Source organism: Cephus cinctus, unplaced genomic scaffold (genome assembly GCF_000341935.2).
Source record: "Cephus cinctus unplaced genomic scaffold, Ccin1 Ccin1_scaffold0814, whole genome shotgun sequence".
Classification (NCBI taxonomy): domain Eukaryota; kingdom Metazoa; phylum Arthropoda; class Insecta; order Hymenoptera; family Cephidae; genus Cephus; species Cephus cinctus.
The window spans coordinates 342,927-362,352 of NW_014333409.1; the positions used below are offsets into that span (position 1 = coordinate 342,927).

Consider the following 19,426-nt stretch of genomic DNA (forward strand, 5'->3'; position numbering starts at 1 on the left):
GGGGAAAAGGGGGGGGGGGGGGAAGAGCCGTACCGGAAAAGGGTGAGAATGTCGAAAGGGGCCGAAATATAAAGCCTTCCTCACACCAAACCCTCGTAGATTCCGCGGTGACTCTAAGGCTCGGAATCGGAATCGAGAGAAGGGCCCATGCGAAATTCTCGGGAGGACGATCGCTCCGGAACTTCCTGACCGGGACGGGACGCTTGTGAACGGCTCTTAAGGGTGGGCGAGAACCGCGCGAATAGTTTCGCAAATTGCGCGGCTCCCCTGCAATTCCAAAGGCGACGACGCTTTCGTACGGTTCGACGTGGTTCGTCGTCCTCGTCGTAAGTTTCGATTCTCACCGAACCGCCGCTGCTTGACATCGTAGAGGACTGAGTGCGCCTCGTGCAATAGAAATAACAAATAGGGTTGAAGGGTGGCGACGAAGCCATTTGGGGGTGGTTGGTCGAAGGGTAAATGTTCTTATGCACGGTGGGTTAAAATAATTTGTCTTTCGCTCGCGCAGACTCGTGCGAACTCGGCTGTACAGTCGGGGACAGTCGAGAGTGCGCTGGGTTAATAAATAGAAGAATAGGTGTTAAGTGTTCCAGCCCCTTTAAACTCCTAGCCCTCCAGGCTCCTGGGGCTAATGCCAGGTATAGGATACGGGAGAACGGAATAACTCGAGATTCGAAGTAGGAATATATTTTTATAAATCCTATGAGTCCAGCAGAAAAATAAACATCCCTCTGATGATTATTATATCGAGGGGGTTGGTAGTCCTGAAAACAAAAATTTACCCTTAGACGGTCAATAATAATACGAAGTATCTTGCTTGGTTACAGGATCTCGACGTGGTTTATCGAGCACCAGAGAAAAACTGGTAAGTCATCATCCCTTATTTTTATTCTACTCGAGAGAAGACTCTCTCTCTCTCTCTCTCTCTCTCTCTCTCTCTCTCTCTCTCTCTTTGGAATTCCATTAGATTTTCATCCCCCTGTTGGTTTACCGTTCCGGCAGTAATACGCGGAAAAATTATAATTTTAATCCAGGGTGCCTGACGTCATCGTTTTTTTTTACATTTCCTTTTTTTTTGTCTATGGGAATAACAAATGGTGGGCGGCGTCGAGGGCTGCTGCTGCTGCTGCATCCCTCGCTGTATCCACTATCCGTACCTCTCTCGTTCGCCACCCTCCCTTCTCGGCTGACGGTTTTGTATATTTATCACCCTCTGGAAAATATCATTCTTCACCGGCCCCGTGTGAACGACGAGGCGCGGATAGATAGCTACGGGCATCCTGACTATTCGTCAAACTAACCGGAAAGTTTGTCATGGCCTCCTTTTTTTTTTTTTTTTTTTTTTTTTTCCTGACTATTCGTCAAACTAACCGGAAAGTTTGTCATGGCCTTTTTTTTTTTTTTTTTTTTTTTTTTCGGGATCGCTTGTTTTATGAAAATATCCTCGAAAAGATCCCGCCACCCTCGGACGCTTTGAACTTTGGAAATATTGAGACCGATCGCCTTCACCCTACGTATGCGCAGTTACCCGCGCGTGTATATGCAACGTTACCGGAAGCCGTCGGGAAAAGTTGGCCAAGTTTTTCTCCTACCCCCTCCCCCCTCCCGCAATCTTCTTTCATCCCCTACCGGCATATAGCAATTCCCCTGGCCGGTAAAGAGTTTTTCTTTGAGATACACGAGATGGATAGCTTCCCTCATTGTCATCGGCGTCCTGTAACCTGCTGTATAATAATGCAGGGGTATACGTCCTAGTGATAAATAAGGGATGAAAACTGCAAAAGATACGACACACGTGAGAGACACCTACAAGCGTGATTCCCTGGAGTAAAATAACGAGTACTAAAGTTAGCATTAAAAAAAAAGTTACATTTAAAAAAAAAACGATAAAATATTCAAACGCAGTGAACAGTCGGAGAAGAGCGTGAGGTCGTCAATAACTTGCTACGTACCTACGCAAGTTACTCAACGCGATCGGGAATGAAGAATGTCTTTAAAAGATCCCTGAAAGCAGAAATAAATCACGTCACATCGTTTTCCTGGAGAATACGCGTGTATATATATATACGTATACACGTACATAAAGGCCTTCAAAAGTAATAGTCGACGTCACTCAAGTGACGTCGAACGAGAGAAGGGGAACGGAACGGAATCTCATCAGACGTAGCCGCGACGTTTGCCAACGTGCAGAAGGAGTCGCAAGGGTTGGAAAATGATATTTCTACTCGTCTAATGTATACGGAAGAAAACGTCCGTGCGATAAGAGTCCGTGAGTTCGTTGTCTCCTGGGTGGAAAAGTTTAGCTCCGTCATTATGGACGCTGATCCCAAGGGTCCTCGATCGCTAAAGACGTCAGGCGTCAGCACGGGGACGTAGGTTGACAGTTTGTCTACGGTAATAGGCATGGTGTGTGCACGGAGTATAGGCTGTGTACCGTATAGCCCGACAGTACGTGTAGGTTAGGGACGCGGCTGGTAATGAGTCGCAAATCGATACTCGTGGCCGGTTCTCAACCTGGTCGATTTAAGCGGCGATTAGTCGACGTAATGGGACGCGTAACGAGAGAGCTGCTCGTCACGGGGACGTATAGCGTCGACGTCGTCCTCGTCGTGACGACACCCATCGTATCCTAATCTGATTGCGTAAATACTCGTGAGAGTTAACGTCGAGCAAGGTGTATATATAGGTATATGTATTTTTGGATCTCTCTCTCTCTCTCTCTCTCTCTCTCTCTCTCGCGTATGGCTTGTCTCTCCTATATAAACGCCTCCGGCCGAGTGACGGAAACGCTTCTCATTAAGGACCGATTAGGCTTAAATGATCTAACGAGAAATCTTGTGGTCTCTCGCTGCGAGAGAGAGAGAGAGAGAGAGAGAGAGAGAGAGAGAGAGAGAGAGAGAATTTTGTATATAATCGAATGAGAACCCCTGCCGCGTTGTTAAGGATTAGCATTAATTTCAAAGCATCTACCCACTTTATATCTGTGTAGCGAAATTATGGATGCCTGTGCATTTACATGCATCCCTTACAAGAGATGGAATTTCGCGTTGTTATTTAAGGGTGGAATTATGTTTCCGTATTAAATTCGACGATTCTCGATCGATTCGTTGTAAGATAGCGCCAGCGATAAATATCGTAGGCAATGAATACCAGACGGTCGTTAGTGGCGATCGCGTACGGTGTGTACGGTAGCTTAAGAGCCGGTACCGGCGAACGGGTATCGCGTGTACTATCCGAAGTATCGATACCATCGTACCGATCCAATTTCAATCCTTTCACATTTAAATCGAAGCCCACGGTTCTGTCGATGGGTCTCGTGGAAGGATCCATAGGGTTTGCTCTTAGGGGTAGGAAGTGACGCAGGGGTAAACCGGCTACACGGAGCAGACCTCCCGCGTGCTGTGCCAGGAACCCGTCGACACCCATAACTCTGTGCCTCTGATGGCCCTGGCACTTTACCTTCCTTCGACTACCCCTAACTCACTGCACACCCTGTACATCGTCGGACTTGCCTCGAGCCAAGGGTTGAGGGTTAACCCGGTCTCGTTTTTGGGACTCGGCCAGACCAGCCTGCACGTAGGGATGGTTAGCCACGTGTAAAGAATGGAGAAACCTAAGGGTTTGCCCATTGGTTTTCATCCCCCTTTATCCTTGATATATTATATCACGGCAATGGCAATATCCCATTATTATTGATAACCCCCTCGTGACGTTATCGAGGTCCAGAAAAAAAAAAAAAGGAACTTGGACGCTTTCTTTTTTAATGTCCTTATTTTTTCGCGTTCGACCGTGATCTCCAGCTAAGCGCCGGTACTTATCCACGTACCGATAACTGGCCTCGTTTGTTCACGATGCGCTTAACGCATCGATGCGTGCGCTCAATGCATTTCATGCAAATGCAGGCGCAGCTACGCGATTTGCGTACCGATAGATAATACATGTATGGTTATGTTTATACATATATGCCCGTGCCTATGATTACTATATAGATGCGTGTATATGAATATATAAAGAGCTCCTATTCCGCTCGTATGGTAGTTTATAACACGTGATTCGTGCGAAAAGCGATGAGCGGCTACGATAAGGGATGAATAAATTCTGGGCGAAGGGGGTTGCTGGATGCATATTGGATATGCAGGCGCAAGGGTGCATAGATGCACGATGCACTTTTATAAAGAGATACTTCAATTTGCCTTGACGCACAGATTACAATATCTGTAAGTACCGGAAGTCTGCGATTGCGTCATCGTTACGTCAGCAGGAAATGCCGCCGACAGGGTAGCCTGAGCGTCCTGGCGGTTTTCAAAGGCCACGCTCAATCGGTCGTCGTTTAAATACGCGAAGTGAAAAGTATCCTCGACGAATCCAATATCGAAAGCCTATTATGGCCCGTAATGCGACTCTGCCGGCATACAAGCCGTTTAAATGCAGCTTCGTGCCGCCGGCGTTAACGCAACTCTTCGCCTGGATGCAAACACACCAGAACCAATAGGGGATGGTTCGTAAATGGTATTCGCGCTACCGGAGGAAGGCTAGTCCCGTTACGCGTAAATTTCATATACAGAGTGGAAATTAATCCAATTTTCTGGTTGCCTCCTGGTGCATCCCTGCACTTTTATGCACTTGCGTCCCGTGGTCGAACCTTCCGTAAGGAAGTTATCTGTGACTTTTTGGGTGGGGGTGGATTTTTATCTCTTTGAAATAAGGGATGGTTAAGATAATAATTGCGAAAATCCACGGAGGGTGGTGTATTTCAGGCGCAGCTCGAATTCCACGTGATGCAATCACGTCATGGATGCACCTGTGATGTCACGTCGCAACGTCACTGCATCGGCGACGTGCGGTAGGTCAGGGGTCGCAACCCCTATTTCTCGGATGCCCGTGCAAGCTCGGCCTAGAAACCCTCTAGCTTCTCCTCATTTTATCCTATTTGAACCTCCCCTCCTTTCCACCCTTATGACCCAGCCGTTCTTTTGCCTCTGGGTCACCACCCCTATGACGCGCGGTACCAGCTACGGGGGGGGTGGCGGGTGGGTGGTTCGTTGCAACCACTTTATGAGTGGCCCCGTTATCGAAATGCGATAATTCGTTTAGGGGATGGTCAACCCACCCTCTCCTCCTCTCGTTATCCTCATCAACCGTTTGGATAGCGTCGCGTTGCGCCTGACAGCGCTGACATTTTGGCATCATTACGTTGTAAATGAACGGCCGATGTCAATAGCCGCCTACACTACCCTGTTGCTAACTATATACAGTGTGAAGTTGCTTCATTATTTTTCAGGGCCGTACCCTTCTTTTTTTTTTACATATTTTTCCTGCAGTTGAGTCCGCACCTCCTTCGGTATGTGTACCGGTTTATTTATATACGCCATATACAATATATACGAAGCAGACACATTTGTTCTTAATGTGACAAATTCACTCTGATTACCTCACGATGACGTATTACTTGAATACAGAAAAGTCCGTGGGAATCGAAAATCATCCCCTATATTTGTCCCGTGGTATACGCCGAAACAGCTTTTCCCACTTTTCTTTTTCTATCCTTCCCACCACTTTCCTTCGGGAACGCATTTTTTTAAATCAATAACCGGCCCGCCCGGGACTGGGTCAAGTGGCCACTGCGCCAGGGAAACCGAGTGCCACTCTTCTGCACCCTTATTCCATGGATATTACCAGTTTCGGCCTCGGAACACTCGTTGCTTGCTTTCTGCGGCAGTCGAGGCTTCCGATTCAACGTGGTACGGAGCCACCGATGCACTTTTGAATTTGTCACGCGTTGCAGTGGGATTTTCCGGGTTCTTTTTTTTCTATCACAGAATTTTTGTGAGAGCTGAATTTTGGCGGGAAAGTTTTTGGCCTTGAAGATTGACCGCGTGGTACGCCTATACACCCCTTTTGACCAGAGTGTCCCTCGACGGTGCGCAAGAGCTCTGCTCTCTGACCGAGGGGAGAGGAAAACTGTTCGTGACGTCATTCGTTACGGGAGGGTCGTTCCTGACGTAATACCCCGGGGGAGGTCTGGAGGGATCGCATAAGGGTGGCTCGGGCTGATACGGCGCAGGCAGAATCTACGGGTGGGTGGCGGCCATTGGTATCGATCTTTGGAAAGACGCGAAAAAGCACCCCTGGCCGAGACGTGCATTTTCAAGCACCATGCTATTTCATCCCCCTTGGACTAATCTCGATATGGCCTAACAACCCCTTTCCAGCCTCCCTCGGACATATCATTAATTCCATACAGATAGACTCGAGCGAACTAAAAACAGCTTCTCTATTTATTTCCCTTGAAATTCTCTTTTCGCTCCAGCCCGAAATATTCGACCCCTGAAGCTACGCGTTCAAAAGGTCAAAGATCATCAGCAGACCTTTCGAGGGTTTAATGAAATGTAAACTTGAAATACTCTTCTCTGCGTAAAATAATTACATTGAAGCGAAGGGTACGCCAGTGTTTTAAGTAATTTTCATAATTACAAAGACAACATAAAGAAGAAAAAAAAGAAACCGTACTCTCTCCACCCCTCGTCGCGACTCTTCAGCCGTAAATTCTGCGAATGCATTGTATTTGATTACAACCAAGGACGGATGCAGCACTCGTCACAATTTGCCAGAGTAATTAGAGTGTTTTCACAGAAGGCTTTAATTAGCCAGACCGATATTTCCCGCGACACGATTAAAGTCACGTATAACGGGGAGGACGGTTGTTTCCACGTGTGACGTCGCACGCGTTCGTCTATCGCTACGTAGGGATTATCGCGTGCGGCCAGGTGCGTAGCTAGGTGTGTTGGGGGGTGTGTCATTACCCCTGGGGCAATATAATCGGATGCGCTTGAAATTAGCGAATTACATCGCACGCGGCCACAAAGGGGATTTCGACGAAAGGGTTGTCTTTCGTTATTTTTCATCCACCTTCGTATTCGACGAACAATAACCCCTTGTCAATTGTTAATTTTTTTTCCACCCTTATTCCATATACTCATAAACCGTCAACACCTCGCACCATAGGCGTCGCTTCTATAAACAATCCCTCGTCGAATTGGTAACTCGATTCTCCTCGAATGAAAAGTTCCCTCTATACCCCAGGGCGAGGTCCTACCAACCCCCTGGCTGAAAAGTTCCTCAAAGGTGGTTGCTGCTGCTCGACAACGGCCTTAACGCTGTCCCATGTCGGTGCGCGGTTGCTGCTGGCACGCAAAGTATTTCTAGCAAGTTCGAGAGAACGTGGTAAAGGCGCCACTGTGCCATACTCTACGGTCGAAAATACGGACGAAAAAAAAAATAAAAAATTCACGCCATTACGTGCACTCCATCTTGTGCATGCACTTATGGTTATGTGTGCATTGTACGTGGGTACGTCTATGCACTTATTGTCAGGGCCGTCGACAGTGGCGCCACGTGCGGGCGTAATTCTGTAAGTACAACCGGGAGATTACAGTTAGGAACAACAACAACTCTAAGCACTGGCTGTAAAAGCACTTTGTCGTGAGCCCTTTTAGTGGTCAAATTACGCATAAGTGAAAAATTAAAATTTCAAAAAATTTTCAACGATTTTTTGAAAAATTTTTATTTTTCAAATTTTTTCTCAACCAACTTATTTATAATCCTTAGTACTCTCATACAAGAGTAACAGCAACATTCGTATCTTGAGCTTGGCGAAGCACCCCTCTGTTTCTCTGTCTACTTCAAGGGATGCACGAATTTTTTGTACTTTTAATTAAAACGTGCGATTCGTTTATGCGATAAGCACGGTTGCTCCTTCTAGCCTTGATAAAGGCATCGGGGTATCCATTGCGACAAAACGAGATTGGTTTGACGGATGAAGAATTGTTTATTATATATTTATGGTTTGACTCGGAAAACACTTTAGGGAGGACAGATCGTATTGTAATTGGCAAGGGACGTTACTTTCGAGCCAATGACGTCACTTGGTATCGCGAATTAATTGCTAGTGGTTCCAATTTTTTAATTCGTCGCAGACGGTACAGAACGTCTTCGTTAAATTGTACGGGCACATCCCTCGCTAAGTGAATTTGGTTTACCATTGTGTGAGTGATACCGCCAAGAAGTCACGATCAAGTAGAGGAAAGTTATGAGAAATGTCCCTAGGGGAAGTGACTAGGTATTTTTTTTAATAACAGTAGTAATAATGGGATACAAATTACATTGTAATTTATACGCGAACCGTAGTCACTGTATATCTTTCGAGAGGGGAATGAAAAAAAAAGGAATAATTAGAAAAGTAATCGAGCAGGGGTTGGATTGCGTGGAAAGATCGATTCGGAAGATGGATATAAGTGGGTTTTTGGGACGAAGTTAGGACGTCGTACGCGTTGACGTTTCTGTTCAGGACGACGTCGTGTTTGAGAACTGGAGGGGGGTCGGGGGGGGGGGTTGAAAGCTGGCAAGGGTAAACCGTGACGACAGCTCGCAGGGAGATAGCGGAAGCAGCTCGACGCTGTTCCTGGAAATTACGCGAAAGAGAACGAACATCGTCGTCAGCCTTTAGTTTCACCCCTTCTGGTTGGGCCCTCTCTATCCACTTCCATTACTACGGCCCTGCCACTGACGCTTGTGTTTCGACCCCTCTCGGCGACTACGGGAGAACGAGTGCAGTTTTAACGTTTTAATCGGTGGAAATTGCCCCAAGATTTTACCGTTGCCTCTGAGCTTCGTTTCAAGGGATGAGATGTCAGGGGCGGCCCGAGGTGGGTTCCCTAGGGGTGTCTCCGGATGATAAAAAGCGAGATTTCGCCGGGAGAAATGGAAAAAGGTGGTAAGGCTAGTCTGACGATGGTTAGGGATAGTCTTTGATCTGCTCGACTAAGCTACGTTTTTTTTTTTCCCTCCATGAGGAACACCTACACGGAACGTACGTACGTGTCTGCATATGGATAAAAATAAAAAAAGGGTGTAAGTTGGGGGGGTTGCGTCTGGCTCAGCTGGTTTTATAGTAATGAACATTTTTTTCTCCGCGCCTCAAAGGGGTAAAGTGCTGCTGCCTACTAGAAATTCTGCAGCCTCCGGTAACGTGAAGTCGCCTATATCCATTCTGATCCTTTCACGTACTGCTAAAGTTCTGTCGTCTGTCACGAGGGGATGAGACCGACGTCCGCCCCTATCTAAGTCGTTACATTTTTTTTATCATGGAAATTCCAACTTCAACGACTGTTCTGGATAAGCTTGAAGTCACTTAATGGACGTCTGCTTACCTCAAACTACCCCCTCGCTCCCCCTCCACCCCCTCATTCTCTAACCGTTTCTTATTCTTCCCAACTTCACCCTTATTTACCAACCCCTCTTCTCGTCACGCTTTACAAGCTCCCGGCTTATACGGCTACGGAGCCTGCAGGTCTCATAGGGGCACCGTCTAGGGGTTGTTTTTAAAAACATTTTAGTCAGACACACCGGAAGGATTGCCACACTCGACAGCGAGCAGTCGCGCATGCGGAATTTCATCTTGAAAATCGCGACTGCTTCTACTCGTCCCTTTATTCGTTTCTTCGTCCCCCTAAACAGTATCATTCCACTCGTGGATACGGCACTGGCCGTTAGGCCCCCCCGGTAGCTGCTTAACTCATCCGTGTCCAGGATAGACAAGTGCTGGAAAGGGCACATGGAATACGAAGTCTAGGAAAACCACCCTGGAATGCAACTCCCGAATGATGCACAATGTAATTTCCTATGCTTTACACGTCCGCCAAGCTGGAAACAAGAGGCAGACAACAATGAAATGCCGCGCCCGCCTGTTACTTTTCCACTTGGCGTACGGCGATGGTGGCGCGCACCCCTTTAGTCAGTTTACCACAGCGTAATGGTATCTGGGGAATGAGAATCGGTAAGGTGTTATCCTACACGTATATACAAAAGTTTCCTCGAGAAATAGTTGAGCCAATTTCACTTCATTTCTTGAAACCTAGGGGAGGCGTAGGTGTACCATCCATAAATATACCTAACCTACCCTCAACAGTAGTAATACCGAGATTGGTGGCTGGACCGGCGAAGCTACTCGAATACCTTTGACTTTCCTCCAGGCTGGAAAGATATGTGCCTGCACGTGCCAAGGGGATGATTATCTCCCACGAAATCATCATATAGATGGAATATAGTAAAAAATATATTTTTACTATACCTTCGCTTACATTTCGTTCTCATGGGGGTAAGAACACGGCGCATTAGGAATAACAGGGGGTGGTTCCCAAATAAGGGTAGTGGCAATCTTGTTTATATATATATAAATTCATCTCCCCAATGACTTAACGACGTATGAATCATACGAATTCAATCGAAAATATCCTATCAGCCAATTTCACATTGACTCGACCTAGGCTGTTACTCTCCAAGGGTTGATACAGTCGCTCGCACGGCTGTCATTGAAAATCTTTAAGCCGGTCTGGCCTTACCAAGTCTCTTTCTACTGACAGACTCCGGGTATACATCATACACCGGAGCCACGTGATCGATGACACCAAAAGCCTTCTGGACCAGTTGGAGCATCCACGTCCTTTCTACCCCTAGACAGAAGCTAAGGGGACTAAGATAAATTAATACTGTGGAATTTCTCAGAGTTGGAAACAAACTCGCGGTCGGGCTACCAACACCACCCCCGTGACTACACCAACCCTTCATTTGTAGCTATACACACTTTGGCATACTGGAACCTCCACCCCCACCTAACCTACCTAGACCGAACTTCCTGAACCACCTCCCTCTCACCCTTCGGAATGAAGTGTCTACCTTCTGCAGTATTGTCCCGTATTGCTTGCCATTGGAAACCGTTCGAAACTACCCTTCTATTCGATTAACTATAATTCACCGGTTGTCGTATTTCCTAGAGGGTGTCACTGTGGCTTTTTGGATCTGGCCACGCAGCTTAAAAGGCTTGTCAATACAGGGTCTGATTTTTATTCTGCACCCCGCGTTGTATCGTAAATAATAAAATAACATATCGGTTTGAATTAGCTGAATTTTTATTCATTTTAGAATAAATTATTCATAGGGGTTGCTTCAGTTTATTAGTAGCTGTATTCTCGTCTAACTGACAGGCACTAGGGGATGATTCTAAGCACGCGTTCACCGTATGACCAGGTGTTAAATATATTCTTGTTTCACAAAGGGGGGGTAGTTTCGGGGGTAGGATGGTGCGAATTGTGGCTTTCTTCATCCCTCTCTCTTTCTGTAAAACCCAATAATAATTCCTGTGGGATACAAATGAAGAGAACTAAAGATATTTTCGGCACCCTTCGACCGTAATTAACGCGTTCCCACAGATAAGGGATGATTTTCATGCCGCGGCAGGAAGAATATAGAAGGGTTTTTCCGATGCGTCATCGAGGTGGGAAGAGCGTTGAGGGGGGGAGCGGTTGGTTATCCCGAAATTTTTCGTCTCATCAAAGAGAATTTTTCTTTCCCTTTTTTTTTAACGTCCCATAATTATCAAAAACGTCCACAATTTTACCAGCGTGTCCGCTATCCAGCCCTACTTTCTCTCGACTCCTTTCTACCCCTGTAACTCATAATCCATATATACAAAACAATATAATTATATATTTATATCTTTTTCCATCTCTCTTTGTCTCTTTGTATCTATCAGCGGAATAACGAAATCGTTAATTTCGTCTCCGGTCTCAATCGCGCCGTCCGCGCATCCCCTTTGTGATATCACAATCGGGATTAAATTTCTGGTACGACGGAATCCCGAGAATCCTTTTCTCTCCCATCCAGTCTGTAACGGTAATTCGATCAGCAATCACTTCATCGTCCTCTTCTGACGTCTTTTACGTTCATCGAGACTCCTCCCCCGTTTGGCACCCTTTTATTTTTTCCCTTTATCCCCGCCCCTTTACCCCAGCCTCCCAACGTACCCATCCAATAGGTACATCCGCGCCAATAACAAATGTTATAAATTTCTCTCCCATCATATTTATATCTTCCGCAGCTTATAAGATATATATATATATATATGTATATATATATATTGCACTCAATAAATAAGAGATTCAAATGTTCCCGGGATATAAAATCACGGATATTCAGGATGCTGCGCCGTTATATCCCAATCGCGTACCTACTTACATGCAATTCCAGTTCGACCGAGTCAAACAAGATCTGGGGGATCGAGCTGTAATGTAACTTGACCAGGTAGGCGTTCAGGAATGATGACGCGTGGGCAGCTCAATAGCACGATGGACCGAAATAGATCTTGGCCATGCTCTGCGCCAGTCAGGATTTGCATATCAGTAGATCCGGTACCTGGTGGGGAGCACGGTCGTGTTTGCCATTATGCGGAAGAGAGTTCATCCCTGTTTGGATGGACCTAGGTATGGCTGTACATCAGAATCAGCCTGGAACACATAACAGATAGGTCTTATCCGGAAGAGACTATAGAGTCGGAAGATAAAATTTTTTGAAAAAGAAATTGTGGACTTTGAGCGATATCCACGGAGTGGGCACCCCTCGGTATCTTAACAACCCTTATTGCGTGTCCTTGCCACATGGGTGTCTGAGGGTGTGCAATGGTTAATACCTAAAGGGTGGTTTAAGGGAGATTATAAAACAAACCTTAACCTTAGAAGCCGAGATGAATCCTCCCTTTAGATCCGATACCAACGGTTTACCACCCCCATCACCCTTTCTTCCTCCCTTAAAAGGCGTTTGCTTCGATACATATAACCTAACTGCTATTTTCCCGTTTACCCTCCCTGTAAACGTCACAGGGTGTTTATAAACGTATGTCCTTACTGTCTCAACAGACGCTCGTCGATTCTCCTTCAACGTCAGATCATTTATGACGTGCTGAGTCGAGAATTTTCTGAGCTGAAGATTTTTTTACCGGTAGTCAGAGTCTGTATGTATTGGAAATTTGGGGTGTCTACTTCATTTAATTTTATCGTCAATAGTTTGATGAAACCGGAAAAAAATTTTTATATTAGGACTCAACGAATTAATAAACCGTAGTTTACTGTTATATTCACAGGGCCCCAAAACTACTGGATACTTCACTGCCCTCAGAAAAATCTGTAAATTCATCTTGGTCAGTGCTAAAGAAATGATTGGATAAACGTCCCCACGTGTTTGGATGGCTATGGATATGGTGACTCGAAGCCGAGGGCTATCCGGTGCCTTTTGGACGCGAGTGGGTAAAAAAACCTAATGGCTGACCAAGGTGATTTTTCCTGAGATGGACCATAAGGGTGGGACGCGAGGGGTGCACGGGTTAAGAAAAAGGGACTTGGATACGACCCGTAGTACGATGAGACAGTGGAAAATAAAAGGTTCCTTGAAGCATTATACAACCCCGGGAAGGCGCGCTCGCTCGGATTTACTCGGGGTCCGGTCTGATCCTTTTCGTACCTCAGCCACTACGAGGGGTTCCACTGGTTCGAGGGTAACCGCGAGAAATGTATTTTTTAATATCGCATAAACCCACCAAATCAGCGACTCCCGTAACGCCCGTCGTCTTTCCCGCTCCATCGAACACCCCTTATATACTTGATCGGCACCCTTGTGACTTTTCACCCTTAACGGCATGATTATGTACCCTTTATAAGGACGACCTTGCGCGCTACCGGCGACGCTCTAGCTTACTACGCTCCTGAATACCATTTCTATCCGTGGCAACTAACCAAACCAGCCCCTCCAGGTCGCAGGTGGTGCCGTTACTAAGTTCAAGGTCTCACCCTATTTCGGCGAATAGCACACGCCACCCTTAAACTTCTTGGCTTTCATCCGCCGCAGTTTTACAGAATAAAAATCCCTATATATTATTTATAACAAATTATTTACACGCCTTGGGCCATACATGCGGGATTAAATATATACCCCGTACACAATAACTCCTTTCGGTTCGTAAAATTGATAAAACGTCAAGGCTGAATACAGTCCATGAGCCAGGAGGGGTCAAATTGCCTGTTGTCAAGGGGGTCAAAGGTCAAGCTAAAAATTTTTCAGAAGCAAAAGCAAGTAACAGTACGGACGGGTAATGGGAACGGCAGCATCGGCCTCATTGAGGGGTGGTCCCCGCTCTCTCATCCCTTATAAGTTTGCCGCTTTCAGCGTCGCTTTTTCCCTCTGTCTCCGGGCCATTCTTCCCTCTCGTATATATACCAGTCGACACAACATAACCCGTCCGTGACAAGTGTATCGACCGCGCACCCTTGCGCAAAAGAAACCCCATTAACATATTCCCGGGGACAGGGAGTCAGTGGGGAATGAAATAGCCTGTAGCGAGGTAGGTCGTTAGAAAATGCCACCGTGTATTTTTGTCATTCTGGGTAAAGGCGCATCCAACAATAAAGCACGTGACGTTACGGTTACGTAGATGACACGCGTCATCGTAATATATTCATTGATTAACAAAGCACTGTATACGGTGTTACCAGCCTTAGAGAAAAAAGAAATTAGGAACACTATTACTTATATCGGACGTCTAGCCCGGTACCGAGCATAGGAGGGCCGAGAGAGAACGGAGAGACGAGGTCATCGTGGATAATCATATTTACACAAAATTTTCCACCCCATAAATTATCAAAGTTCTAACGGAATTCAAGCGAACGTCGTCGACGTTGACGCGTCTTTTGGCCGTTTCCTGAAGGACTTTCAGGATATTCAGATGGTTATTCTCGGGGTACTCCTGGCTCAGTGCTATTACCATACGTTGATGCGGGCTTGTCTGATTCCTGGACGGTCATGAATTACAATTAGATTAATTTGAGGGTGGTATAAGTTTATGGCAATACCAGTGTGCACTGAAAGGGATATAGCGAGTTAGCTTGAATTGACTTTAGTGGACTATGATTAGATTTGACTTATACAGGCCAGGCTATAGTCGCTTATGTCTGCTTAGGGTAGTCTGTGGCCTTGTACTGTCTTGTCTTATTGTAAGTTACGTAACTATATATATATATATATATATATATATATATATATATATATATATATCTGTATGTGTATTATATATATCCCTATGGTGGCCCATAGGCATTATCCAAAGCGCGCGCAGAATCCCCGGGAAATTATTCGGTAATTCTCACCCGTCGACCTCGCCTAATCCGCGCAAGAGGCCTGGATACACTTAAGGGTGTCTACATCCCTGGCGAGCCGTCCGCCCTTATTTCGTCGGTCGTGCTACACACAGTAGCACAGGGACGCTGCTTACGCCTGGCGTCGACAGGATTGAATCTGAGCCTACGTCTACCCTCAGTTCCCCAAAATACTTCTTTGTAATGCTGGTTGGCACTTTGCGAAGTGCCAAGTGGGGCTTATATACTTTGAATATTGTAGGTAGAAATAAAACGTCAGGTATTTAGCCGTTGCGCAACCCCTGCTGTGTAGAAATTTTTTTTAATAACGATTTTGTGTCGTTTTTTCTTTTTTTTTTCAAACACCATCAAACCTTGCTCTTTCGCATAAATTTAATCGCGATAACGAGTCACGTCTGTTTTTCGTTTTTTTCTATATCAGGAATTTTTTTTTTTTTTTTTTTTTTTTTTTTTTTTCCTCTTCCGCCAGACGATGCTAATCGTATCGTCTCCATGGAATATTGCTAACGCTTGCTCTGGATAACGAGATAGGAAGGAGACAACAGCTACGTTAACCTCCTTCTTCTCTTTTATCTCACCTTCCTCCCGCGCACTCACCTTCCAGCTCCTCCAGCGGTGGAGCCTTCTCGAAAGTTCGCCATTTGCGCAAAGTGCTTGGAACAATTCCGCGGAGAGTGGCGTCGATGGCTCAATTTCGACGGCGCCTTCGCCTCGCAGATAAGGCTTTGGCTTTTGTTTCGTCTGGTCCAAGATAATACCGTCGATACGTACGTATGTCAGGTGGTACTAGGTCGACCTCGCAATCAATTGAAATAATTGACTACGCCAATAAGTAAATTTTGCGAGATCACGATTTTCCATTTAATAGAAATAAGGGTGAAATTGTGTAAAAAATAATTTTCCAAATTTATTATTGTCAGTTACCCCAGGTGGGTGGACGTTATTAGCGACGTATGTAAAGACAGTGAAGCACTTTTTGTATGTATTTTCGTGACCCGCGTGAAAGTTAAAAAAAAATGTTGTGAAAGAAAAATTGCAAATTAATTAAGACTGTAAAAGTTGGCTGTGGGTTCTCAAGAATTGTTAGTACGTTCCTGGATGCCGCCCTTCTGCCCGATCAATATTACGTTGGAGGGGCCGAGGCAGGGTGGCTCCGACAGGGTTGGGGGTGGCACAGGATCGTAGGCTGCTCGGGGATGCTCGGGGCTCCGTGGAATCGGGGGGTTAGAGCGCAGAGCCAGCAGCTAGAGTGTCATGGCGGCGCGCACCACCGCCAGGGAAGCGGGCCCGGCCTTTACATAAATCGAGATCACGCGTATTTTTCTGTCGTTGATAATCGAGCTAATCGTCGATAACGTAAAGGCGACTATAGTGATACGATTGTTAAAGAAAAAAAAAAAGGTCACTATTCTTCTCTCGCTCCTATTGGCTTTATGCGCCGAGAGACCCAAGTGCAAGAAAAGTCACCCTTGACGCGAGTGAACAGTGTACAGTATCAGTAGAAGCTTCGGAATCGTCAACAGGCAAATTATCGCAGGAATTGAATTTTCCATCGCGACATATTTGACTGATCGCGACCGTTCGACGATTCCCAGTGATTTATTTAATTGACAATCAAAAGAGATCATCCCCTAAAAATTGTATATATACAATACGTACCCTTAAAGGCAAACCAGCAATAACGCTCGTGTTGGAATATTCAGGAATCCAGTGGAACTTTTGACCTTTCTCGATTACTGAAACTTTACGATAACCTCGCGAGGATCAGTGCTGTGTTAATTCGTGTCGAATAAATTCGAGATCCTTCGGGATAACAGTGTCCTTGTCCAGCTCTCGAAGTTAAGGCCAAAGCAAGATCCGACTGTGAATCCTTGATCCTTGAACGTCATAATGTCAAAAGGTCCTTAAGAGGTCGCGAAGTTGGCGAGGACACGTGCATGTGCCCGGTCGAGGATCGAGGAGCGCAGGATTAAAGGAAACGTGCATCAAGGAGTCACAATGTCCTAGCGAAGGCAGGAGCACGTCCAGGCGTTTCCCCCCTCATCCCTGTCCGCCTATCCACACACCCGTATTCCCTTACCAAGAACCCAAATAAATTCCCAAGCACAGTCGTCCCCCGCGCGCACGTCCTTGCCATACGAATCATCACTCCTGGAAGGAATCTTTGGTCCTGACGTCGAGATTCTCGGCCACCGCCCGTGTACCGTGAAAAACCACACCCCGTGTTCGAGCTACTCGACGATCCTCCAGGAATCTCAGGTGCGTAGATTCTTCGATAGATTTAGTCCTTATTCAGGAGCTTATCGTGCACGAAACGTTTGCGAACGTTCCAGAACGCGCCAGTCACATGGCCACCGGCTATAGCGTTGCACCGGTAGGATGCGTCCTGGCGCCACGTTGCATCCTACAATATTCCCAATTTTTCAAATCCTACAAGAAATTCCTCGCGACCGTGTGAATTCTTAAAGAAATCTTTGAAAGTGATTGATAAATATTTTGAAAAAAAAATTTTTTCTATTTTTATATCTCGCTACTCGATACCCTTATGCATTTTTATTTCATTTATAAGATTTTATCGGTATTCATTTATTATGTTGGTACTTTATGTATCCAAAATTTCAATCATTCAACTTGATTCACTTTTGATTCTATGACGCTTCGTCTCCAATTTTTTGGATGTTTTTTTTTTTCACATGAATTCAGGGTGGTTGGGAGTGATTCTTCGTGTAGTATAAAGTCTGAATACTAGTATTATAGGGATGCCCGGGATACGGCAAGTATTTCCGGCCGCTCCTCCATCGATCTCAGCAGCACTCGTCTGCTCCTCTCTTCTCGTGCCCTACGCTGCCAATCGAATATCGAACCTACCGAATGAATTGAGTGTTCTCCTAGAGTCATTTATCCACGGCTCGTGGGAACCCTTAGAACAGATCAAACTTCCTTTATAACGATTAATAAGAAGCTTTTCGGTCGAGCTGCATGTTATGGCTATTACAAACAGGAAGAAAAGGCGTGTCGTGGAATTTTAATAAAACGTCACTTCCCCGGCTCTTTCGATACAATTTTATGTATACTTTTTTAATCGGGTAAATTCGTTTTATAATTGACAGGGCGCATACAATTTTGAATGGCATTTCCGATAAATGCGCATTATCGACGAACACACGTTTACACACGTGCTAGAGAGAGAAACAAGATGGGGCTGGACACGGAATATATATTTCATCCACATGGTACTTTGCATTGACTCGCAGTACGTGTCAGAATAGCGCATTGTATTTTGTATACGTAAGTAGGTCCCTGGTCGATTAAGAGAATGTAGATTCAGAAGTCGTTTCTCAAGCCGTTAAACGGCCACAAGATACCGTCGGGAGAAATAAAACAGCGTCGCGACGCCGTGCCAATTAGACGTCGCCAGTTCTTGGCAAGGGTTATAAGTTTCTGGTTGTAAAAATAATTACTTTGACCTAGGTCAGGAGCAACGTGACTTTAGGTAATTTTGGGATTTTTAGGGAATTTTCGAAAAAAAAATTTATTACGTCGTTCGATCGACCTCGTGGCCTAGTACTACCAAGTGAAATGGGATTTTGTGTAGTCTATGATTAAGGTCTAAGTGGGTGAGTCCTGGCCAGGTCAGACCAGCCCTGTCAAGTTACCTCGCTGATTTTATTCAAGGTCTAACACCAGTGGCACATCATGCAATCTGTAGGTTCCTTAGAAAGCTTGCCGAAGGTCTTAGGTGCTACCGTTTCTGTGCGAAGGTTGCCCAGACTGCCGGGGATCCTTTTGCCTACGATGTAAGGACGTCTCGGCCTTCTATAAGGATTCGTGACAGAGTGTCGTTAAAGGAGGGTCCTTCTCACGTTGGCTGCAATGATCGGTAACTTTTAGATTTCTCGCGTGTCTGAATTCGCTCGCGTTCGATAATTTCAATCGTAACGGTCAGGGCCGGTGAGACTATCCTGAAAAAATATCTGGCCCTACCTTAAAGCACCTGACGCAAATACCAAAAAAATCTAAAATTAACTAAGCATCCCTTAAAATATTCCTGCAGCCAATTCGAACAAACGTCGAGACGCCAACATCGGTATTCCTTCGCTATGTTAAATTCTGGTAAAATAATCAGGGTTTTAAAAAAAATTTTTTAATATTTTGTATTTCTCAAAAAAAAAATAATTGCACCATTTCACATGGTACGAGATATAAAACGAAAAATTTAAACTCATAAATCAAAATGGCTCTTTGAAATTTTATCCAATAAGACTTCAACGCTTGCCATAACCATCCAAATTGAACCCATTTCTGCTAGATGGCATTTCCGTCGCCCATGCCATCTTAATTCGACCTTAATAACCATTTAAACGGAGTTTAAACGTGAGCCGAGCCAC

At 45.5% G+C, this 19,426-nt stretch overlaps 1 protein-coding gene across 1 annotated transcript in view; it reads left to right on the forward strand.

Moving 5' to 3' along the window:
* LOC107270751 (protein turtle) overlaps positions 1-19,426 on the forward strand; it is a gene marked incomplete in the record, with an annotated part of 104,179 nt that overhangs the window by 44,527 nt on the left and 40,226 nt on the right. Inside the window, 1 exon segment of the mRNA XM_025088081.1 lies at positions 828-865.